At 46.4% G+C, this 25638-nt stretch overlaps 1 protein-coding gene across 3 annotated transcripts in view; it reads left to right on the top strand.

Annotated features, from left to right (window-relative positions):
- LOC126517914 (arrestin domain-containing protein 3-like) overlaps positions 1–25638 on the top strand; it is a 276278-nt gene that overhangs the window by 171845 nt on the left and 78795 nt on the right. The gene's annotated exons all lie outside the window — the stretch shown is intronic.

The raw sequence follows: 25638 nt of genomic DNA, 5'->3' as shown, positions 1-25638 counted from the left end.
TAGCGCTGAGCCACCTTATTGAGATTGTGTGATACTATGAGAATCTAAGATATTGTTACGCATGAAGAAAACGAAGACCAGTGAACGTGCTTGCGGTCCCGAGTGGAAGAAGGAAGAAGAGGACGACGCTCAGTTGATAAACCAGCTGACCGCTCTTGCGCTCACCTTCGCGACTTAAAGTAAACGGTCCCCTTCATCCGTAAGGGTTACAAACGGTCTCCTTCGCGCGCAACAAAGTGGTGGAGGTGCGGGGTACCCCTCACAACAACGGAACCATCACTGCCGCAGCTTCGTCGAAGCCGTCGACTTGCCGGCCTCCCGCCATCAGCCGTGACCATCTTCGACATGCCAGAAGAAGGAGCCCCTCCGAGGGCAGTGCCTAGCAGTCCACTGCCATACTACCGAGTTCCACCCACCTTCGGAGGCAAAGCGGGGGAAGATGCCGACGAGTGGCTCGTCCACTACAAACGAGTGAGCAAATCCAACGGGTGGGATGCAACCGCTCAGCTCACCAATGTGGTGTTCTCCCTGACCGATACCGCCCTCGTGTGGTATGAGAACCACGAGGACGCGCTTACGACGTGGGAACATTTTGTTGACGAGTTAAAGGCGTGTTTTGGGGACTCAGTCGCCAAAAAGAAGCGTGCGGAGCAGACACTGTCGCAACGGGCGCAGCTACCAGGTGAGACATGCACAACATACATCGAAGAAGTGTTAAAGCTGTGCAAGGTGGTCAATGCTCGCATGTCGGAAGAAGATAAAGTTGGACATTTGCTGAAAGGAGTGGCTGAGGATGTCTACAATTTTCTAATTGGAAAGGAGAGCCTCAGTTCTGTGTCCGACGTCATTCGGCACTGCAGAACTTTTGAAACGCTCAAGATGCGTCGGATTGCGCCAAAGTTTGGTCGGTTGGCAAACGTTACGACGGTTGCCAGTGTGGACACGAGTCCTTGCCTCGACCTTCCTTCGACCATCCGACAGATTGTCCTCGAGGAACTTTCCCGCCCCGAAGGGGTGTTGCATTCAACTGTTGACCACCATGGCGTGTACACGTCACGAGAGGCTATGACGGCGCCACATTCGGCCCCTTGGCAACCGATGGTTACCGCAGCGGCCGTGGAGTACAGCGCAGCCCCACAGTCGAGGATGACAACACGCCCGCCGACTCCGCGCTATGACCAACGCACTCAGCGCACGCCTTCTCGACGCCCGATGTATCGTCGTGACACACGCCACGAACCAACCCACTGCACGCGGGAAAATGATAATATCGGTTTATTAAAGAAAGAGTAAGGTTTCGACCTCTCCCGGTGTGTTATTCCTGTGGTGTCCCGGGTCATATATCGCGGTTTTGCAACCAGCGTATGACCACGTGGTATGGCCAGCCATCAGAGTTTTCTCGGCCCTCCGAACGGCCACACGGTGCCCCGTGGCCAGCACACGTATCGTCTGGCGACGAGTATTGGCCGAGCAGCTCCCGGAATCGCTCCCCAGCATCTGACAGAAGTTTGACACCCCCACCGCAACGTCATGCTCCCCGTTCTCCCTCACCGCTGCGTCGCACCGCGTCCCCTTCGTCATCGGAAAACTAGCTAGCGCGGCCGATGGAGGTGAGGTCGCTGGAGACGTGCTACTGACAGAAATACCTCCTGTGTTGATGCTGAAAAACAAAGTGCGCGTGCTTGTAGATAATGTCCCTGTGATGGCTCTGGTGGACACAGGCGCAACAATTTCGGTCATGAGTGTCTCTTTTAAACACGTGTTAGGGCGAAAGGTTTTGTTTAAATGGGACGAAGATTCAAAGTTCTGTGGAGTGAGTGGTGAGCCGTTGCGACCTATTGGTGTGTGTAGTGCGGACGTATTTTTGGGAGGCCATGTTATTACGACAGAGTTTGTAATTATTCCTCGGTCGACCCATGATGTTATTCTCGGCATGGACTTCTTGCGGGAGTGTGGTGCTACTGTCGACTGCCGCACAGGAAAAGTATTCTTAAGTGGTAGGATTCCATCAGGACTCCTGGAGAACCCTGTAGATCGCGAAACTACACTGTGTGTTTGTGGTGATACGGTCATACCTGCATCATCTACCGTTTGCGTTCCCGTTGTCTGTTGCGGCGCCGATTCCGACTGCTTCGAAGCTACCGTAGAACCGGTGCACTTTAACTGTATGAAGAAGAATGTGTTGGTGCCACATTGTGTGGTGTCGATCAAAGGCGGACACACTGGCTTATGGACCGTAAACTGTTCTAAGGAGCCCGTTATACTATCAGATGGCATGAAATTAGCATTCGCCAGGGAACACGCGTCCTTATCAGTGGCTGAACTTACAGATGTGCCAGAAGAACCTGATGGCCACAGTTCGGAAACGGCCCTTTTGTCGATGGTAAATAAATCGCTCAGCACGAGTGAACGCCGAACGTTAGTGGGTGTGCTTTCGAAGCACGTTTCGGTATTCGACTTTGCGCAGAAGGACAATATACCTGCAATCCCTGCGTCTCGAACGCGCCATACCATCAACACGGGTTCGGCAAATCCGATTAGACAAAAGCCATATCGTGTTTCACCATCAGAGCGCCAGATTATCAACGAACAAGTGCACGAAATGATGAAAAAGGGAGTCGTACAAGAGTCAGCAAGTCCGTGGGCAGCTCCAGTGATTCTTGTTAAAAAAAAAGATGGATCTTGGAGATTTTGCGTCGACTATCGCCGTTTGAATGCTGTAACAAAAAAGGACGTGTACCCACTCCCACGTATTGATGACGCAATAGACTGCCTTCATTCCGCCTCTTACTTTTCCTCAGTAGATTTACGATCCGGCTATTGGCAAATTCCGATGCATCCTGACGACAAGGAGAAGACTGCCTTTGTAACCCCTGACGGGCTCTTCGAATTTAATGTGATGCCATTTGGATTGTGCAACGCTCCGGCAACTTTCGAGAGATTTATGGACACTGTATTGCGTGGCTTGAAGTGGAACATCTGCATGTGCTACCTCGACGACGTCGTCATCTTTGGCCGCACCTTCAGCGAACACAACTCGCGTCTGGATATTGTCCTGAACTGCATCAGAAACGCTGGTCTAGTTTTAAACTCTAAGAAATGCCACTTCGGAGACCGCCAAACCCTTGTGCTTGGGCACCTCGTCGACAAGGATGGCATCCGCCCTGATCCCCAGAAAACAGCAGCCGTTGAAGCGTTCAGTGCACCGCGCTGTGTCAAGGAGCTCCGTAGTTTTCTGGGGCTTTGTTCCTATTTCCGCCGATTTATTCCTAAATTCGCCGACGTTGCGTATCCGCTGACATGCCTGCTACGAAAGGACACCCCCTTTGAGTGGACTCCGGAGTGCGACTCTTTTCGTCAGTTGAAGTTTCTGCTGACGTCACGACCGGTTCTTCAACACTTCAGTCCTTCAGCTCCGACGGAACTCCATACGGATGCCAGTGGCACAGGTATTGGTGCCGTCCTAGCTCAACGCTACGGTGACCGCGAACACGTGATCGCATATGCAAGCCGCTCATTAAGTAGGCCCGAGCAGAATTATACCGTGACGGAACAAGAATGCCTCGCGGTAATATTCGCGGTTCAGCGGTTTCGTTCTTACCTGTATGGACGCCCCTTTACAGTGGTCACCGACCACCACTCATTGTGTTGGCTTGTGAATCTTCGTGACCCTTGTGGCCGCCTTGCGCGCTGGGCGCTCCGACTGCAAGAATACAGCTTCACCGTCTCTTATAAGAGTGGTCGACGACACGCTGATGCGGACTGCCTCTCGCGTATGCCACTTAGTACTACGGACTGTGACGCCGACGACTTCGATCACCTCGTGGCTTCTGTGTCGCCGCGTTTTCCAGACGTCGACTGCTTCAAAACCGAACAGCGAAAAGACGATAAATTAACACCGCTCTTCACCGCTACGACCGCCTCGACGACAGCAAACCATTTCTGTGTACGTGATGGACTCCTCTATAAGAAGAACTTTTCCAGCACTGGCGCACGTTTTCTCCTAGTGGTGCCGGAGAGCCTTCGCAGAGCGATTCTGAGTGCTATGCACGACGACGCTACGTCTGGCCATCTAGGTTCGGCGAGGAAGCTCTACCGGATTCAGGAACGCTTTTATTGGCCTGGAATGCGACAATCTGTTGAGACGTACGTGGCCAGCCGCATGCAGTGTCAGCGCCACAAACGGCCATCTACTGCTCCAGCAGGTCTTCTGCAGCCGATCCCGCCTCCAAGCACGCCTTTCCAACAAGTGGGCATTGACTTCGTAGGCCCATTTCCAAAATCAGCCAAGGGAAACCGTTGGATAGTTGTTTGCGTCGACTACCTCACACGCTACTGCGAGACGGCGGCCGTGCCCTCCGCAACTGCCACTCACGTTTCAACATTCCTGCTGCAATATGTGATCCTGCGACATGGTCCGCCTCGCGTGATCATCAGCGACCGTGGACGACAATTCACAGCAGACGTCGTAGAGGAGCTGCTTCGTTTGTGTGATTCCCACTTGCGTCACTCGACACCATACCATCCACAAACGAATGGGCTTACGGAGCGCACCAACCGAACAATTGTAAACATGCTATCTATGTACGTTTCATCCGACCACAAGAACTGGGATGACGTACTGCCTTTTATCACGTACGCGTTCAACACCGCCAAGCATGAGACCACCGGCTATAGCCCTTTCTTCCTGCTGTACGCACGGCCACCCCGGTACACAATCGACACTGTTTTCCCCTTCTGCAGTCACGAAAATCCCACTGTCGCCGAGACTCTCTGCCTCGCCGAAGAAGCTCGTCGTATTGCTCGTTTGCGCACTTTGGCATCGCAGGACAGATCAAAAGCACGCTACGACATTCGCCACCGTCCGGTAACCTATCGCCCTGGTGATTTAGTTTGGCTGTGGACTCCAGTACGGAAACGCGGGTTATGCCAAAAGCTTTTGGCCACCTACGATGGACCGTTTGTGATTATTAACAGACTCACGGAAGTCACGTATAACATAGCTCGCCTCACGGCGAGTGGTAGAAGAGCTGCCAAGACACAAGTGGTCCATGTCACCCGCTTGAAATTGTTCACGTCAAGACACATGGATTGACTCGCCCGGCGGGCTTCGTCTGCGACGAGAGGAATGTTACGCATGAAGAAAACGAAGACCAGTGAACGTGCTTGCGGTCCCGAGTGGAAGAAGGAAGAAGAGGACGACGCTCAGTTGATAAACCAGCTGACCGCTCTTGCGCTCACCTTCGCGACTTAAAGTAAACGGTCCCCTTCATCCGTAAGGGTTACAAACGGTCTCCTTCGCGCGCAACAATATCAAAGCAACCCTTTGCCTACGCTGTGTACGGGCTTGATCCGTTTGCAACTTTGGGCGCATGTTTTTAAGAAGGCCCTCTGCGACCAAAATGAGGACGTGCAGATGACATCCGGCACTCAGCAGCCTTTCGTTCTGATTGTCGAACGTATCAAAGGTACGAACTCTAATGTTGCCACTTAAATCTCGTAAATGAACTGTTACCACGTTGGGCTTCAAGAGCGCTTTGGTAAGTCTTGGCCGCACTGCATCTTGACTCTTGCTCATTTTTGTGCCGACGCTTTCGAAGTTTCCATATTTGTGATGAATTGGCATTGCTTCAGGAGAAACAGAAAACATTGTTAGAGCAAAAAAAAATAAAGCAAGTTAGGGAGGATGCGTGCATTCAGGCAATTTGGCCAAACTGTTGGTGCCCTTGAAGAATTTGTACGGTACAGTTCATGTTATGCAGGAATTCCTGAAAACAATTTTTTTCAGCGCCTCCCTGACCCCAATAGAGGGCTAACCGATGTAACACGGTGCCTATTTGGCATTATCTGTGGCTCTGCCGCAGGCATGCATGCAGTGCCGACTGGCTCATGGTTCTTTGAATATATTCCGTCGCCTACAAGATCTCTAATTTTACAGAGTATTCGATCTGCAAACCCTAACGCTGGTACCATTAATCATGTCAAAACTCGTCGTGCCAAGCGTTGGTTATTGCAGCCCTGAAATGCTTTATCTCTGTAGGCTTTATTTGAGCAGCGTTCCGGTTTTCTATAACTCTCAGTGACCCAAGTTCCTCTTAAAACGCCAGCAGTTCATTCTTCGCTTCCCTATTAATGAACAGAATCTCCGATTTCCTTTGTGCTAAAATTCAGTGCCATACTCGTTGCCTCTTTCTCAGCCATTTAGCAAATGACTATATACCCCCGCACTTTCCTCTAGTAGCATCATGTCGCCTTCATGCATTAGCCCATGGACCCTGTATTTCACCAGTTTGCTACAAGTTTAGACAAAGCGGTAATTAAACGTTTTCCAGCCACCCTACTTTTCAGTCGAACGGCATCCCGTCTTGTCGCGGAGATCACAATTAGGGACGATCCCTGAATACCAACACCGACATCCAACACCGTCTGGTTGCAAGACTGTTTGAAACAATCTACAAAGACGCTAGAGGCTATGATACATCAAGACGGAACCTCAGAAATATTCCCTGCAGCCCCGCTTCATGCAGTGCGAGCTCCACACCTTGGCTCGGCTTTCTTGCGGGTGGTCTCCCACAGAGTGCGCTGAATGCATTTCTTCGCCGTGGCTCAATAATTATTTTCTCGAGTTCTAGGGCTACACATACACAAAGACGGGTCCGGGGCGGCCACCCTCCCGCGACTACAGCGAACGCTATCACAGCTCACGCATCTCGTCAGGAGAGTTGCAAGCCATAGAAGCGGACTTAAAGAACAAGACACTCTACGCGTGATGCAAGCACTCCTCACTAGTCGAATAACATACGGCACGCCCTACCTCGCGCTGAAGAATGTAGAGGTAGAAAAAATTAACATTCAAATACGGAAAGCCATCAAAATCGCCCTGGGCCTACCATTTACGGCTTCGACTACAAGACTGCTCAAGATGGGCGTACACAACACCTGGCAAGAACTAGCTGAAGCTCACAAAGCCAGTCAACTAGAACGACTGAAGCTCACGCCCACCGGAAGATCAGTGCTGCAACGGCTGAGCTACGGTGAAACCTTTATAGCCACCACAGACCGAAAAGAAAGAATTCCTTCAAACCTCCGCGAATCCCTGTCCATAGCCCCAATTCCACGCAACATGCACCCCACGTACCACAAGGAAAGAAGACAAGCCCGAGTGGATGCTCTACGGCGACGACACAGGCAAGATCCGGACGCCAGATACACCGACGCAGCCAAATACCCGCAAAGAAACGCTTACGCCCTGAGCGTCGTAGATTCTCAGGGCAGAGAGCTAGCGTCTGCCACAGTCCGTGCTCAAAACCCCGAGACTGCAGAAGAGACGGCGATCGCCCTAGCAACTACCACGTGCATGGACGCAGCTGTCATCTTCTCCGATTCTCAAGCAGCCGTCAGGAACTACGCTAAGGGTCGCGTATCGACAGAAGCACTGAAGATCTTGAAGCACCGCAGTACGCCGATCCCCTACACCTGCGTGACATGGGTTCTTGGGCACGAGGGGCTGGAGGGGAACGAAGCGGCACATGCCGCGGCCCGAGGCCACACCTGCCGGGCCAACCCTTCCTACTCTCGAGACGCCCGGTCTGAGTCAGCGGAGGCAGAGACCGTACCCATCACGTACTCAGGGATCCTTCAACATCACAGGCTGGAACGCAGGGTGTACCCACCACCTCACCCAAAGCTCAACAAAGAAGAAAGCACTATACTCAGAAGACTGCAAAGTAATACTTACATCCACGGAATCATCATGCATAGACTGTACCCAACGCTACAAGGATACCACTGTCCAATGTGCGGCGTACCGGACACCTTAGCGCACCTGATCATCGAATGCCCATGGCATCTAGACAAAGACGCATTGCCTTCACCGAGAGACTGTTACAACGCCAGACAAAGCGAAGACCTCATAGAAACGTGGGAGGCCAAGCTCGTCTCCGAGGACCTGGAACAACAACGACGCCTCGTCGCCAGGGCCAAGGAGGCAGCGAAGGCCAGAGGGTTCCTGGAATAAGGAGACCTCCCACCGAGAGTAGAACCGGGGCTTACTCCGGAACACTGTTTCCAAAATAAAAGTTTATTCCTCCTCCTCCTCGATCAGCCAATTACTGTGGCACAGAGCCAGACAACGACGACCAGAAAGAACAACCTTGTTTCGGTGCTCGATCGGCTACACTACCTCTCGTTGCTCGAACGTTCTAGTCGCGAACGCTTACTGCTCAAAGTGCTTCGCGACATTTGGTGGAGGTGCTTCACCTTTTGCAAACCTGGAACTCCGAAAGCGGATGATCCCTGTCACATCTCCCATGCCTGAGGAGACTAGTCCTACCGCGCCACCCATGGCACCGCCTCCGGTCGTCTGTCCTGGTGTGCCACGCCAACGGGATCCTCCCATATTCAATGGCACTGATGATCATGACGTAGAGGACTGGCTGTCATCGTACAACAGAGTAAGCGCCCACAACAAATGGTCTGAAGATGACAAGCTTGGTTACGTACCATTCTACCTTTCTGGGGTAACCCGTCTTTGGTTCCGCAACCATGAGGCTGACTTTTGCACCTGGACAGCATTCCGAACGGCACTACAAGAAGTCTTCGGTCGCCCTGCTGTTCGCAAACTTCAGGCTGATCAACAGCTTCGGTGTCGTGCCCAACAAAAGGGCGAAACTTTTACGAGCTACATTGAAGATGTATGTGACATTTGCCTGCGTATTAACGCAGATATGACCGAAGATGACAAGGTCAAGAACATCTTGAAAGGCATAGAAGAAGACGCCTTCCAAATGCTCTTGGCAAGGAATCCTCAGACGGTCAACGACCTCATAGCGCTTTGCCAGAGCTATGAGGAGCTGCGCAAACAACGGCTTTCTACGCTCCGAGCTCTCGCTCCGGACGTCGCGCTTTCAGCTCTGAGTGATGGTGTCACTTCTACCCCCTGCAGTTCAGAAATTTTCGACAAAATCAAGCAATTTGTACGAGAAGTGGCGCGCCAACTCTCTCTTCTGCCAGTCAGTCCAGCCTCAGAGCCGCGCTTGTCTCCCGATCTCCGTCAGGTGATACAAGAACATGTCGCTAACGCAGTACCACTTGCTCATCAACCGCCTCCTACGCCTGTGCCACTTACGTACGCTGCCGTTGTCGCGAATCCAAGGCCTCCATCTGCAGGGATTCAATCCGGACTTACCAGCGCCTTTCCCTCACCTCCGCAAGCAGCTGCAACATATGCGCCTACCCCCCAAGCAGCTACTGGCCGCCACAGCAGCCCGTGCGCCCACCTCGCCAATATTTCCACCATTCTCCGCCCTCTGTTCTCAATCCATGGCGCACCCATGACAGTCGGCCTATCTGTTATTCGTGTGGCCTACCTGGGCATGTACGGCTTTGCCGCCGGCGTGGATGGTATCCTACGGATTCTCCGAGGGCACAAAGCAGCGGTTTCGACTCTCCGTCTATGTTCCGCTAGTGCCGCGCAGCCCTTCAAAGCCTCGCCTCCTCCTTCCCAAACCTTCAATACCCGTCGGTCTCCGTCTCCCCGTCGGCGTTCTCTGTCGCCGTTTATCCATCGCCCTGAAGCTATCCGAGAGGAAAACCAAGGACCGCAGTTCCGGAGGCAAGAACTGCGATCTCAGTGAACTCCTCTAGACCTCATTTATTTCCTGCGAACGTCCTTGAAGCTTATGCAGAAGAAATTGCCGTTCATGCGCTTGTTGTCACGGGAGCAGCAATATCAGTGATTTCGAACCAGCTTCGTCTTACCCTTAGAAAAGTCGCGACGACATATTCAGCCATTTCATTACGTACAGCAAGCGCTGCGCCGATTGAACCCTTAGGGAAGTGTACCGTGCGTGTCGTTATAAGCGGCGCTTTACACCATGTTGAGTTCGTTGTTCTGCCTCGCTGCTTCCATGCCATGAATTTAGGATGGGACTTTCTGTCCTCTCATCATGCCATTATAGATTGTGCCCGTGCTGAACTCGCGCTGTCGCCATTCGGCACCAACGTTTTTGAAGATATTGATGACACTTCCGGTCGTGTGTTCGTCACCACCGACACCGAGATTCGTCCATACTCTGCCGCACTTGTACCCGTTTCCTGCGTTTGGTTTTACGACTCCACACTCTAAAAATTTTAACACCCTTAAGGGTGTAAATGACTTGTCCCATGGGTGACACCCTTTTTGGGTGTATTGCTACACCCCAAGCAAAGCGGTGCAAATTAACACCCCACAAAAGAAGGGGTGTTAATATGACGTCACCTTGCCTATGGGTGTAAAACAAACAACACCCTTTCTATATGGGGTGTAACACAGACACCACCCTTTCAATATGGGTGTAGCATGGACAATACCCTTCCAAAAGGGTGTTATCCCTGCAAGTATTTTAGCGTTCACTACAGCCATGTAGTTAATGGGCAGACTAGCTGTTGTGAATGCTGCCTAGCCTTAGCTATGGTACTACCTTGTTCAGTATGAGCCAGAATCTGTGAGGCGTCGTCATATTGCGCTTCTGGTCCGTCATGTGGTAGCCTAACGTGCGACCCTTTCAGGCAAAAAAATTTCAGTTTCATGATCACAGCAATGCACACACCCTATGCTTTTCGTAATCTTCCTCTGCAGTGATAGTACACTGCCAGCAGGATGCAGAGCGCAATAACAACGCGCGCTGCACTAAGGACACAGGATCTCCCGCACCTTGGTGCACCAGTACTTATCACTCCGTGGAAACAGCACACAGCCAAAAGCATGGCTAAGCATGGTTAGAAAAATTAAAAACCTCTACTTTTCTTGGTCAAAAATTTTCGCAACACCAGCTCGACCAGGAGGGAAAGACACCACAGCTCGTTGTTGTAGCTCATATTGAATGCAATAGGGCGCACGCAATGCATGGATTGGCATACGTTTGCCTGTCAAGCAGTTTTTTGCCGTTTTAAGCACATATTTTATACCTCTATTCATCAAAGTTGTCATTTATCTCCACGGGATGCTTTTACTAGTACTTTCACATATGTGACTTAAAGCTAGCACTGAAAGCCAAAGAACAAAGTGCAACAAAGCGCTTCCACTTAGAATAATGTTTCAGCATTTACGAACAAAACAGCATGTGTAGCTGTGCATGCTGTTCAATATATAAGCATGCACTATTTCCTGAAATATATGTATGCTCCACTTACTGCCAGTGACCTGCTTATACCCAATAATTTAGTTTATTTTTCACCATGTGCTTGCATTGAATATCCCACAGGCATTGTAAGTTAAGCTACCAGAATAACAATCAGCTGGTCTAAGGTTACCTAATTGAACAAAATCATTGTAAAATCTGTGACGAAATGTCAGAAGAAAAGTATTTATTATTTCATTAAAGGGAAATGGTAACATAATAATGTTTGCACATTTTAAAATTAAAAAGGACGAGAAGGAGTAAAACCATACCAATACAAAGACATAAGCACCGAATAATGGCACAGGCTTGCTCAATTAAATTTTAAGCAGAACAGCTTTTTTTAAATAACCTCACTACGAACTATCACGTTTTCCTTCGAAAAGCACTGCATCTTATTATAAAGTACAAAAATAACCGGTCACATAAGTAAGAACAAGTCTGAGTGTGTCTATGTTAACACAAGGATAGAAAGTTGGGCGAGTTGGTACAGTAACATGATCTTGGATTGTAGCGCGAAGTGACACGGACACAGACTAGAAGCAGACAGGATGAGCGCTAACTCTCAAGTAAATTTTTATTGAAACGAAGAACATATATGTATATATATATATATATATATATATATATATATATATATATATATATATATATCAGGAAGTAAGGAAGTAAAAAAAGGAAACATCAAAAAGACTCCATCAGTTTAACACACGTGTTGTGAAGATACTGAAATTCGCATCCTAACAGAGACAAAGATGCATGGCTAACGCAAGTCTCTCCTAATCTTTTAATGTGGAATGCCTCTCTATCTATTTGTTGTGAAAAACTTTGTTTCATATTGTGTGGACATGATTAGTAATGGCAAACTTAAGAGCTGAATAAGCTAGTCATGTCGACACGATATGAAACAGTTTTTCACAACAAATAGATAGGCTCGAGAAGGCTAGTTATCCTGTGCATTTATTATCACTAACCTGCGAAAAGCTTTTAAAATGGGTAAAAGGCCAGGCTAAGAAACAAGAAAAACAGAAAAAAAAAGTTTGCTGTGGTGCCCTATGTACATAGATTATCCCATGGTTTATGGAACGTGGCCAATAGATATGACTTGAATGAAGTTTTCTTGGCCCCGCAAGTTGTCTATCATGTGCCTATGATAAATAGGAAACTTGAACAGGGTGGCTAAACAGAAAAGATGATTGCGGCGTTAGACATGTGTCCCTTTTTGTGCCTTGTAACACTGGTATACTTTATCTGATTCCTCTCAAGTGCGCGAAGACTTACATTGTACAGAGCGGCAGGTGCATTAATATTAGACTAAAAGAACACATTCACCTTACAATCCTAATGCTTCACATCTAGCGTCACATTGTTTCAATTGCGGTTGTAAACCTTTGTTTGAAGACACAAAAATTCTTTCGAGACACAAATGTCAAACCACACGGGAAATAATCGAGGCATTCCACATTAAAAGATTAGGAGAGACTTGCGTTAGCCATGCATCTTTGTCTGTTAGAATGCGAATTTCAGTATCTTCACAACACGTGTGTTAATCTGAAGTAGTGTCTTTTTGTTGTTTCCTTTTTTGACTTCCCTACTTCCTGATATGTTTAACTGATGTCTTCATACCTTGTCATGTAGTTATGCTGCGTTTTTTGCAATCACCTATATATATATATATATATATATATATATATATATATATATATATATATATTTATAGTTAGCTGAAAGTTAGCGCTCGTCCTGTCTGCTTGCAGTCTGTGTCTGTGTCACTTCGCGCAACAATCCAAAAGCATATGTGAACAAAACATGGCTAGTAATAACTAGTGAGCACTGCACAAAAGTTGAACATGAAAACTAGTAATAGTAAAGACATATGCTTGCATAGACAATATATAATAGTATAGACAATATTTTGCAGCTGACTGCAAAATATTGCAAATATCACAAAGACAACATAAAAAGTGGGCAGGACAGAGCACGGACTGTTAGCTGTAGTTGAAATATGCACACCAAATCTAGACATAAAAAGTCAAAACTAAACTGCCGAAAATGGTCATCTCTCCAAGAGACCACTGAGGAACAAAAGGTATACTTTTTATAAATCCATCTCATAGATTACTGATTTAATTAAACTTGACACATGACCCCTTGTGTGTAACAAATGCCCTGTTGTCGTTACATATGCATGATTACCAGCCTTGGTGAAAGAATGACTTGCACTAATGTTTCGAACACCGTTAAAAATGCTGCTTGTTCTCAACTTTCTGTTATGACAGCACACTTGTGGGCAGTTGTGAACCCTAGTTGCCTATAGGGCTCAAACACCATGTTTTCGCTGCACATGTACTGTCTGCCGAACACCTGGTTCAAAATAGCTTGCATCTTGGAATGTGCAGCCACACTGGTGGCACAGCATTCTTTTTTCAACTTGCCAGTTGATAAAGCCTCAGCAGCTGCAATCACCTGCCATTGCTCGTAAAGGTGCCATAAGGTCAGGCTGCAAACACAGATACCACGTAGCAAAACCTTCAGAGTGCATTGTGTGAGTCGAGGTGTGTAATTTGTGCTTTAGTTTGGCAACGCTGCCACATTTACAACTATTCATTGCAGCTCCTAAATTTCAACATCAACACAATAAATTAGTACAGTTCCTTCAGTATGGTGGCAGATGCTCAGCTGCAGGCTTTCTAGAACCATGCATTATCTTCAGACAGTGCCAGTACAGCCCGTAGCACATCTTTCAAGCACTCCAGACAAGTACACTGATTACACTATACACAGAGCATCTGGTGTCGATTTACCTATAGAGGCAAGGTAGCCCCTAGAACACGTTTTGTGACAGGTATGCTGGGCACTTTGTCCCCTGAAATACAAGTGCCATTTGGTACTTCAGTGCCTGTAGTGTCCTTTACATCTAAATGAATATTGAATACATAGTAGTAACATGAAGTCGACAAACAAAAGCCATCAGCCATCAACTGTGTGGCAAATCTGGGTGCAAGCTATTCTCTTATCAAGTATACCTGTAGGCATTGCGACCAATGTGCTCCCAAGATGTATGAGGCATTAGTCATTGCAGAGTTGTAAGGACATGACAATCCTAGGATGATTATGTTCTTGAGGCTTTTTTCCCCCACTTTCCATCTTTTGAAACGTGGATACTGTAGTCATGAAAAAAAAATGCTACAACTTGCGGGTGATAAGTTTTGCGTCTTATTTCCTAGCAGCTCATTGAAGCGAGCCACGATGACAAATTCAAATGCTGTTGCCTGATCAGACATTGAAATTTCTTAAACACTAACAAAACCCCATAGACATTAGAGTGAGCATCACTTAAATACATTAAACTGGTTTAAAGTTATTGCACCACTTTGTGCCAGGTAAAAATGTTAGAAACATCAAAAATGGTAAGATTCTACGACCAACCGTGAAAACTAAATAAAAAATCATTAAGCTTTCTTAAACGGGTACAGGAGCTTTACAACTGGCCGTCTTGGTGATGGACACGCAGATAGATGAGCAGCCATTCCACTGAGACGAGAATGTTGAGGGCTTCGCATGGAAGTCTGCGAGACACTGCAGAGTAGTTCTTGGTCCACGTGAAGGAGGTTGCTTGATAACACGTCTGGGCCACCATACTGAATGCATGGTGTTACCGGAACCTTTTCCCCCTGCATTGTGGTAAAAAAGCATGGTTAAGTTTATATAATATTTAATATGCAAAAAAAGAGGTGAGGCATGCAGACAGGACACGAGAGTAGAGAAGTGAACACGAACACGAAAGACATGAAAAATTTCATTAAATTGTTTTAATAGATAAAATGTTTATGCTATGTGTCATTCATTATGAGGATTCATAACCGCAACATATTTCACATATGAGCAGGTAGAATTATCAGCTTGGTCAGTTTGTACAAGCTCGTTTGTGGCAAGAAATCGAGTTTCACAAACAAAACCTCAACATTCTTGACTGAAAAAGGAACACCTCAGATGACATGCAGTCCTGTGAGTCGGAATTGCACAGTTCAAGAAAAACAAATTAAAACTCACACACCGATCCTGAAAAAGGAATAAGCACCTGCTACTGCAAAAAGCTAATTAATTGATAGGTTTTAGTAGCACAAGGGCATCTTTGGCCAAAGAGCGCGAAGTCTATACTGCAAAAGATAAACTTAGCGCATCTTTAGAAAGCAAATATATAAAGATGACTAATGCCTCTCTGCGCTACAGTTGCTTTGCTCTAGCGTGAAGTCATTTTAATGCATGCACACGCATACACACGCTACACCAAAGTTTAACAGCTGCAGAATTAAAATTGGGCAGCAACGAAGTCGCAACCTTTAACCCTTGATCCCAAGCTGTACTAGTGACTGGAGGAAGTACCAATATCGCCAATGACGAGTCACACTCTTTCTGCCCGATGTTATGCTGCTGTTATTGTCAAAGATCAGTTACAGTCGGCATTGAGGGAAAGCTGCCCTCAAGAGCAGCTCTTATTTTGGTGTTATTTCTAACCAGAGACCAATGAAGTAATATATTTTTAGAATGAGAATGACACCCAAAAATTGAGTACGTAAAAAATTTGGTACATTTTTCCGGAATTAACTTGGGGGTTAATGGTTAAAGCGGCAATCCAGAAACTAGAACAAGTTTTTACATGTTTGCTACCAGTGAATGCTAGAAAATATGTTGGCATTCTGTAGTTTCGTCCAACAATGCAAAAGGGATTCTTAATAACTGAGGAAATAAATGGAAAAGTATCATGAAGTATATTTCGCGAATGTAATGCAGAATCACTCAACTTCTGTTACTATATAATCTCCACTTGATTAACCTGCACTTTCTGAACTAGTTCAGGAGGTGCTGCATTTCACTACTCATTACACCAGTTCAACGTGGCAGCAACTGCACGTTGTGATTTGTTTTACTTAGTGCAGGCTTTGTACAGGGCGAGTTCACAGCATTCCCCACACTTGGCCGAAAGGTAGTGCATGTTTACGCAACGGGTGTGGTGCCGCTTCTGCACGAGCGAGGTGCAGAAATTAGAGTTTCATACAATAATTACTAGAGGGAACTCTGACGTTAGTGTCTACAGAAGATCAAACAAGAACGGCTTCACCAGCATGGAAATTATGGGAAGTACATGGATTTGCCTAAACTTCATCTGTTTGGCTTCAAACGGCTTTGTGACTTTGTCAAATACTGTGTAATAAATAAATAAACATTAAAATCGTCCGATGACAGGATTCAAACACAGGAACTCTAGAACAGAAGTCTGATATTGAAACCATTAAGCCACGGAGGCATGTAACGACAAGCGAGTGCAACGCCCTGATGAATTTATCGCGGGCATACCAGTGCCTTGAGACGCTTGGCGCCTTTCAATTTGGCCACCTGGACAAGCTCAATCGTTGCAATTAATAGCAATTGTGCGTGTTGGCGCCGTCTTCTGCACTTCGAAGAGTATAGACTGCGCTGAAATCGACAATAAGATTTATATAGCGTATAATATACGAAGCCACAAGAACGTTTGAATTCACAAGCTCGAATATCAGACAAATCCATGTGCTTCCCACCATTCCCATGGTGGTACGACTGCAGCGCCAGAGTTCCCTCTAGTAATTACTGTAAGAAACTCTTATGGCAGAAATAACCGAAGTGCCTGGCATTTTGTTTTGGAGTAATAAACTAAATTTTTCTGTCCTATAAATCTTACTGGTCATTAATTCCAAGTTTTAATGCAGCCACATGTCTAGTAGGCATTTGTGGTATTTTGCATAAACATTGCAAAGCCAACTGTGATGAATGTTCACTCTGGTAAATTGTTTATGATCGAGTAGCATAGACTACTGAAGCAATCTCTGGAAGGCAAGTGAAGTAATTTTCTTATTAGCAGCCTTTAAACAGCATTCGAGCATATGACACATGCACCTCATATATGCAGATAATATTTCCTTGACTCAGCAAGAAGCGATGCTTCATGTTCCACGAGGCTACTTCAATGAAAGCAGTATTGGTGCTCTCTAAAAACAATGCCAATGCAGATGATTCAAATATTCTTCAGGGGCAACAGTTATGCCTGAAATCATGCTAGATTAGCTTCTTTAAACACATGATCATACCGTGTTAGAAGTGCTTCTTAAAATCCTCCTATTTATTAGACTAGTCATATATCTGTACACAAAGGCTACTAATTAGGTCCCATGCTATATCATCATCTTTACAAAAGCTTCACTTAGTAATACACATGCTGTGATAAGATTTGAGACCACATTGAGATGCTGAACAAGGTGAATTCATTATTTTTCAAATGAAGCTCCTGTTCTTCCAAACGAGAAGAAAGGATACTGAGGGTCAAAATTTTTCTGAATCACAGCTGGAAGATGCCAGGAAAGGCACGTGGAAACTTATTTGTAATTTTCTATTTAAATGTAGAAATGATAAAGGGAAATGAAAATGGTAAAAAAACAACCAGGCATGGGGGGAGAACGAACCTACAGCCTTTGCATTACGCACGCGATGCATTAACCACTGTGCCACCGAGGCAGCATTCAACCGTCCACAATGGCCCCTCAGATTGTCGACGCTCGAACGCGGCCGTAGTACCACAGTGGTTAGTATATCACTTGCGTAATGTGAAGGTTATGGGTTCGTTCCCCACCCACAGGTGGATATCTTTTAATCCACTTTCATTTACCCAGAATTTATCATTTCTATACTTCATATAAAAAACTTAAAACATGTTCCTTTATGCTTTCCTTGGCCTCATTATCTGCTGGCTTCTTCCAGTTCTGTTACTTCAAACATTTATACATATTCTAATCTGGTAAGTAAACAGCTTTTGCATGATGCTGGAATGCAATATAAAACATTATTGCAGGGCCGTGTTATGTAGAATGCCTTACATTGCCCAGGCAAGGTGTATTAATGTCAATCTGAAAAAAAAAAACAATTCCCACTCTAGGCAGAAATGCTGTGTACTGCTGTGTGCAACAGGGTTTAACGAAAACAACTTGTTCAGAAATAAAGCCACCAAACAACGAGGAAATATGAGAACTAGATGAAAATTGGTGCAGTTGCATGTTAAAAATTTAGCACAGCAACAGATGAAGTTAATGAAGGAAGCGCGAGGATGGTTTATTTTGGACACACGAGGCAATGTACATGAAAGATGCGTATGAGCTTACACGTGGAGAAATATTGTTTATGTAGCAGCTAAACTACGAACAGGCCTAGAACACACTGATACAAGGTGTCGAGCATGTAAATCTTATCATGCCTTTAAGTCAAAGAAACATGGCTGTTTCTCATGATTCGCTACACATGGCTGGCTCACACAACTTAGCCACTTCTATATATGCCTTGTAATTACCAGGTGGTCTGTGTGACACGTGCAAGCTTTAAATATGTACAAGTGCCACGTAGCTGGACAGCACCAATGTAATGACGTCTGCCATCGTTTTGAGGAAGTGAAACCAATTCTTGCATTTTTCCTAATTAGGTAATTAGTTATTAACGATTATTTAACTGCTCAAATATTATATTCAAAGCAAAAGTGTCAGTGTGAAAATTGTAGAGCATCCTGAAAAATTCCCAATCCAGCTTTCTACTGCTCAATAGGTGCAACATTTTTTTTTTTCAAGCTTGAAAGAAGCCAGTGAATACATGCAAGAAGTGCTGTGCAACTAGCCACTCGTACACCTGAACACCATTTGGCTCCTCCTTTCATGCTTGAAAAAAACTTTTCAAAAAGAATATTTTAGAAATTGATTAATTATAATTGACTATGTTTTAGGCAAAATGCATGAAATAGTGTGACTGCCACCTCCATTTTCGGCGACATGAATTGACTCCATTTTCATTTCCAAATCCAGCTATACATGGTGCGTGTTTTGAGATGGTTCTGTAATTCAGGCTGGTGTTGACTAATTGAAGCTTCGCACCTTAATAATGGAGTCAGCCTAAAAAGAAATTGGTACATAAACGGTCGCTGTCAGTACTCCATACTCCTTTAACTTAGTGCAAAGTGCTTGTGAGCCAAGAAGTTGGTAGCTCTAAGCAGTATTTCTCATTTTGACCTGGTGTTATAGCCCACTTACTATGATGCCATGCTGCTCAGTCATGCTGGTCCCAGCTTCAATCTAGGCAATGGCAGCTGCCCTCCAATGGGGGTAAAATGCAATAACGCTTATGTACTTAGATTCAGGTGTACATTAAAGAAGGCCAGGTTCCCAAAACTTCAGGTTGTGACTTTGGAATGTAAAAGCCCATAATTTAATTTGAAAATCTAAAGTTGCTTTATTAGGAGCAGGGGCATCATTTTGAGCTTTTACTGCACTGCCATGGCACCAAGAAGCTCCGAGTAAATAAAAACAATTTCTTAGACAATGTAGTGCTCACGGAATGAAACTCGTCAATTTAGGGCTAAGCAATGCGCATACTTTCGCTTCAACCGGCTGCAGTTCGTGTCACATCGACGTAATTCTGGCGCGTACACTTACATCGGAGCCCTCGTCACCTTTGGTGACCAAATTCCTAGCGACATGACATTGTGCTCTCGCGTACTTTGCACATATGTAGGGTTGTACTAAATGCTCCGTGTCCTATTTCAATCCGTGAGCACTGTACATATCTTGCAAACATTTACAAACACTTCTCTGCATGCACCTGTGTTGCTGTTATATTTAGATCCGTATGCCAAGGCGGGCTATGATATTAGAACATGTTTCAAACTTGTTTTTTTTACCGCTTTAGAGTTGTTGGTTATTTTGCATCTCATTGTGTGTCGAACGCACATTTCAATGCACCAATTTCTTCAGAAAGTGCACTCCTCTTTATTCATTTGTGCATGCAAAAAGGGTTCAGAAGAACTGCTTTCTGAAGATCTGTATAACAAGCAAAAAACAATTTTATGTAGGCTGCACAAAGAGAAAGGATCGGTTTGTAAATAAGTCATTTAGTTCTTAAAAAAAGAGGCAGCTGTCAGTATTCTGTTCCAAAATAAAAATTGCCCCTACCTGGCTCTGCTTCATTTTCCGATGCTGATGGTCCATTCGGGGGCACTAAACTGATAGGGTGCACTTTGGCCATGTCGGGTGTGCTGTCACCAGGCCCAAGGTCGATCGACATCCTCACCAAAAGTCGAGTCCAAACGCTATAAAAAAAACATCTCATCATTTTGCTATCAGTTTTGTCATCTTGCGTGTTTCACACACGGCCGTCAGTGAAATATTTCGTCACTTGGATACTGCAAAAAATTCAAGCATTTTCTGGCAGCCAAGCTGAATACACAGTAAATGGAGAACATTAAAGAGCAAATGCAGTTCTCACATTAGATTGATCAAGTACAGCAGAAATGGAAATAAATCAGTGATACTGTGTCTGTTGGCTTTGAATGCAAGCAACGTAAAAACAGGAACTTGCAGCCACGCTAGTTTGAATTTCCCGCGTTTGCTACACCTCGCAACAAGTTTGGCATCGGTACTCGGGGATAGTAATCGCTTAAAATCAAGATGAACGAGCGTCGGCATAAATTAACAGGATACTTAACCGGGCAATATTGGCGCATAAAACAACTCACATAGCGAAGCTACTGTCAATTACCCGATGACGCATCTGCGGGCGGTGCGGTTTGGGCGAACAATTTAAAAAGGAATGAGAGTTTCACTTGTTTCACGCCTACTAAGCTAAGACAGAATTTGAGTTTCTTCCTAAACTATACTGGATATTTACGCTCCGAATAAAACGCTGGAAATTTTGTTACGTCACATTGTATACGTATGAAAGTGAGGGAATAAGCTTTTATTGTATTCTGCCCAGACGGCATGCAGCAGCTACCACTCTCATGCAACAAAAGCATGAAAGTGGTACTCGCGGCACGGAAAACAAACATATACAGCGCCAACGTTACGCCCTTTGGAGTTGGAACTAAGCACGATCAAGCCAGTTAGTTTTCTAGCTTTCATAACGCCACGGAACACGACCAAACATCGAGCGAAACAACTGTCTGCTCTGGAAAATTATTACCGCTTCCATTTATATACCTATCGCTGCCACAAGCAAAAGTCAATGGGCTAGCTGTCCACAAGCGGCAGATTAGACTGACAGCAACATATTACGATAACGTAAAACAATTTCCACGCTGACTTAGCAGCCGCGGTATGCGCTAAGTGCCACAGTTCTCGTTTGCCGCTCGAAATTCACACCATGATGACGGTCACTGCATCTTTCACATGAAATATTGCACGCTTCGCTCCGGAGCTCAATACGATGGCGAAACGCATTTGCACGTACCTGAAATCCGCATGCCGGAAACCCGTCGACGCTTCCGAGAACGGGGCACACAGCCATACACTCGTACGGCGGCTTGACTTGGACGTGAGGCACTTCTATCAAATATTTCACATGCGACATGTTTCACACCGATTGCGCAAACACGAGAAAATGCCGCAGGTCGCAATGCGACGCCGTGCACCCGTGCATCTACCGATGAGCTGCGTGCACGGACTTGCAGAAAAACAGAACTATGACAAAACGGCCGGCGCGAATGTATGGCGGTTCTCGTTGCGGCGACAAAGCGGACGAAGCAATGTTGCCAACTGTTGGTTCCGCGTTATGCCGGCGGTGGTGGCTTTAGTGGCGTGTGTTACGGCTGTCTATTTTTTTATTTCTTTTCCCCAAACAGTATAGCTAAGATTAGTACGTTGTTTGAATTTTTAACTGTGTCGTTTGGCATTATTTTTTTGTCTTTTTATGCTATTAAGCGGCCAATTATGGCCTCCCAGGTTCGCGCGCGCCAGCTTCGCGCGCAAATCTCGGAGGCCATAAGACAACTCGTTAGGAAATGTCGTTCTTGTCATTGTTAACGTTTCATCATCGTTTCTTCAACTGAGATAGAGAGGTAGTGTCCCTTTTCCCGGGGTTGGGAGGGGGCGATCAAGACGGCATCGCTCAGCGGGGGGCGGGGGAGTAGGTTGGTGTTGGTTGTTATCGCGAAATTCGCGAACCCTGTGATTTTTTTTTTTTTATAACGTAAGCATTCTATACTTACCCAACAAGAAAAACCATCCGTCCGTCATTCCGTACCGCACGATATCTTTCAAAATAGAACCCGCAGCAGCGAGTGAATTCACCTTCGTGCTAGCTCTCGCTTCAGCGCGACCGAAGCGGCGAGAACACTGCGCTCACGAAGCTTTCAGCTCATGCCGCACTATGCGCTTTTCGCAGATCACTTTCAAGATAGGTGTACGCGCGTCTGTTTTCAAAGCGAAGTAAACGGTGAGAACACAGCGCGCGAAGTTTTCAGCAGTGGGCACACTCTGTCCACAATGCTGTTCGCTTTCAAGATACGGTTCGCGCGGCCGGGCCACAAGCAGCCGCCGCCGGAGAACGGTTGATAATGGTTCGACGCGGATGAGAAGGGCTAAAGAGCGATAACGGCTCAAACGAACGGAACTTCACCAGCGCACCTGGCCCCGCCACCTGCAGTACTTTGCTTGCACCATTCACTTGGCGCCGCCGACCTCAGCAGTTCGTGTCGCCGCAGCGCTGTCGCTTATACTCGTCGGATCAAGTCTCATAACATTAATAACGACATGGACTGCGTGTAGATGAGGAAGAGTCACAATGCTTACACATACTTAGACAAATCCGAGAGGAGTTCCTGTGTGATTTTTTTTTTACCGGAAATGTGCAGTCAGCGGTGACCCAGAGTTGACAATGCATGTAAGAGGGGTGCCAAGCTTTTTTTTTTTTGTGAGAGTCTTGCCCAGCTCCCAAAGATCTGCTCAAGCTAAGCCTTGCTGATGGCTGTATGTTTTTTTTTTATTGTCGCATGCCCTCGAACTGCCACGAATCCTACAGTGTAATGACATTAGAGCAGTATTCACGTCCAAAGGGAAATGCAGCCGGTAATTTGGCTGCCTAAGGTTTGCGGCCCGGCGGCAGCTGCCCTCCCCTCCCCCGTTTCCGTTGACAAGTTAGGGGGAGGGGTCTAGAGTAATCTTACACCCCCCTCCCCACAGTGGCGTAGCCAGAAAATTTTTGCGTGTGAAGGGGGGGGGGGGTCCCAATTGACCGTGGAGGAGGAAGGAGCGGGGCCATTGCCATAGTAGCAAAAAATTTACTGTTAGTGAGCGTTACAAGTGCCCGGCGTGCCCCACTTGGCCACGCCGTTATTCCTCCGCCCCCTCCCCCCCCCCCCGCAATCGACGTAAATCGAGCTATCAGAACGTGCATGACATGAATGACATGCCGCGAAGCTGGCATGGATGTCGTCACATAATCATCATCATTATCAGCTTATTTTGACGTCCATCGCAGGACGAAAGCTTCTCCAGCGATCTCCAATACCCCTGTCTTGTGCTAACTGGTTCCACGTGCCTTTAAGTTTCCCAATTCCATCACGTCCATATTATTCTCTGCCGTTCTCGACTGTGCTTCCCTTCCCTTAGCACCCATTCTGCAACTCCAATAGACCAGCAGTTCTCTCCCTTACGCTTTGCAATGTATGCCCAGCACGACTTCTTCGTTTAATGTCAACCAGAATATCAGCTATCCCCGTTCGCTCTCTAATCCACATCGCTGTCTTCCAGTCTATTATCGCCATGCCTAATAATTTTCATTCCATCGCTCGTTGCGCGGTCCTCAACGTCTTCCCAAGCTTCTTTGGTAACTTCCAAGTTTCGGCCCCATACGTTAGTAACGGTAGAAAGCAATGATTAGCAGTAAGCTCCCTGGTCATGATTTAGTAATGCCTGCCGTAAGCTTACCAGCTAATTTTTTTTTTGTTAATTTCCTTGATCAGAGGCCCCTGCGAGTAATTAACCTCAATAAACATATTTCTGCGCAGGTTCTAGAGGCTGACTGCCGACCATGACATTCGATCTCTCGCCAGGCTGCGGAACATTACTTTTCTCTTCTGCATACTAACTTTCAATCAGACTCTTACACTTTCTTCGCCAAGGTCCTCAAACGTTTGTTGCAAATAGTCTGCAGCGTTGCTGAGTATGCGAATGTCATCTACAAACCGTAAGTTGGTGAGCTATTTACCGTTAGCCTTCACTCCTAACCATTCTCAGTCTAACTGGTTGCACACCTTTAAGTATTCAGTGATAGCATTGTAAATTTTTTGCCACTGATATATGAAGCCTTTTGCAGATATCTGGCTATACAAAGTCTGCACGTTAGTGTCATCCGTTCGATATCAACATTCGTGGGAAACTTCATTTTTGACCGCTGTTCGGAGCCAGTGCGCTGCTGCCTAGATGCCCCGATCTAATCATTCCAGCTACCTGATTCAAGCGCAGGTAGCGCGCGTTTCATGTATAGCCAATATCAACGCCTTAACTGGCAATGTTCATTTATCATATACTGTAAGCTTGTTCACTTACTCCCTTATAATTAGGGTGTAAATTAGAAAGACTGGGGTGTTCCAAGGGTGTTTTCTTGTTGAACACCCTTTTCCGTTAAAAAAGGGTGTTTCAAGGGTGTTTACAAGGGTGAAAAGATTAATACACCCGCATTACACCCATAAGGGTGTGAAAATTTTTAGAGTGCACAGTTCTTTTCACGCCGTCTAAGCTTGTTGCTCGCCGTCATCTTTTCTTGTTTCCTTTTGCCCTTCTTGGCATTCGACAAGGTTCCCGCGCACTTTATGTATCGAACCTGTTTCCTTGCCCTGCTAGCCTGCTCCACAATGAGTGTCTTGGTAATGCCGACAAAATCTAACCAAGCTTCCTTTACGATGTGCCTGACGACCCGGGTTCTCCTCCGGTTGGCGCTCTGGTCCTTCAAGTTTCTCCTCCCACGCCGCCGTGTGACCCAACATTTTAACTGTGTATCGATCCCAACCTCACTCCAACGCAGCACGCCCAGATCGTCCATCTTCTAGACCGCTTTTGCACGTCATTCGACCTACAACAATCTCGCTTAGGCCGTACTTTCACTGTTGTCCATCACATCGACACCGGCAACCATGCGCCTTTACGCCACAGGCCGTCTCGTGTATCCGCCACGGAGCGTAGCGTGATCGCTGAGCAAGTTGCAGACATGCTCCAACGCGGTGTCATACAACCTTCGCACAGTCCCTGGGCTTCTCCTGTAGCGCTGGTAAAAAAAGAAAGATGGCACAATTCGCTTTTGCTTGGAATACCGGCGACTTAATAGGATCACACGCAAGGATGTTTATCCGCTACCCCGCATTGACGACGCGCTAGACTGCCTCCAAGGCGCCGCATTCTACTCATCTTTAGACTTACGATCCGGGTACTGGCAAGTGCCAGTGGCTCAGTCAGACCGTCCGAAAACGGCCTTCATCACACCTGACGGTTTATTTGAATTCACCGTGATGCCATTCGGCTTGTGTAACGCGCCTGCCACATTTGAAAGAATGATGGACAACATCTTGCGCGACCTCAAATGGCAGATATGCTTGTGTTATCTGGACGACATCGTTATCTTTTCATCGGACTTTCCT

Source organism: Dermacentor andersoni, chromosome 11 (assembly GCF_023375885.2).
Source record: "Dermacentor andersoni chromosome 11, qqDerAnde1_hic_scaffold, whole genome shotgun sequence".
NCBI lineage: Eukaryota > Metazoa > Arthropoda > Arachnida > Ixodida > Ixodidae > Dermacentor > Dermacentor andersoni.
The sequence above is the reverse complement of the archived record's forward strand: the minus strand, read 5'-3'. Positions and strand labels throughout refer to the sequence as shown.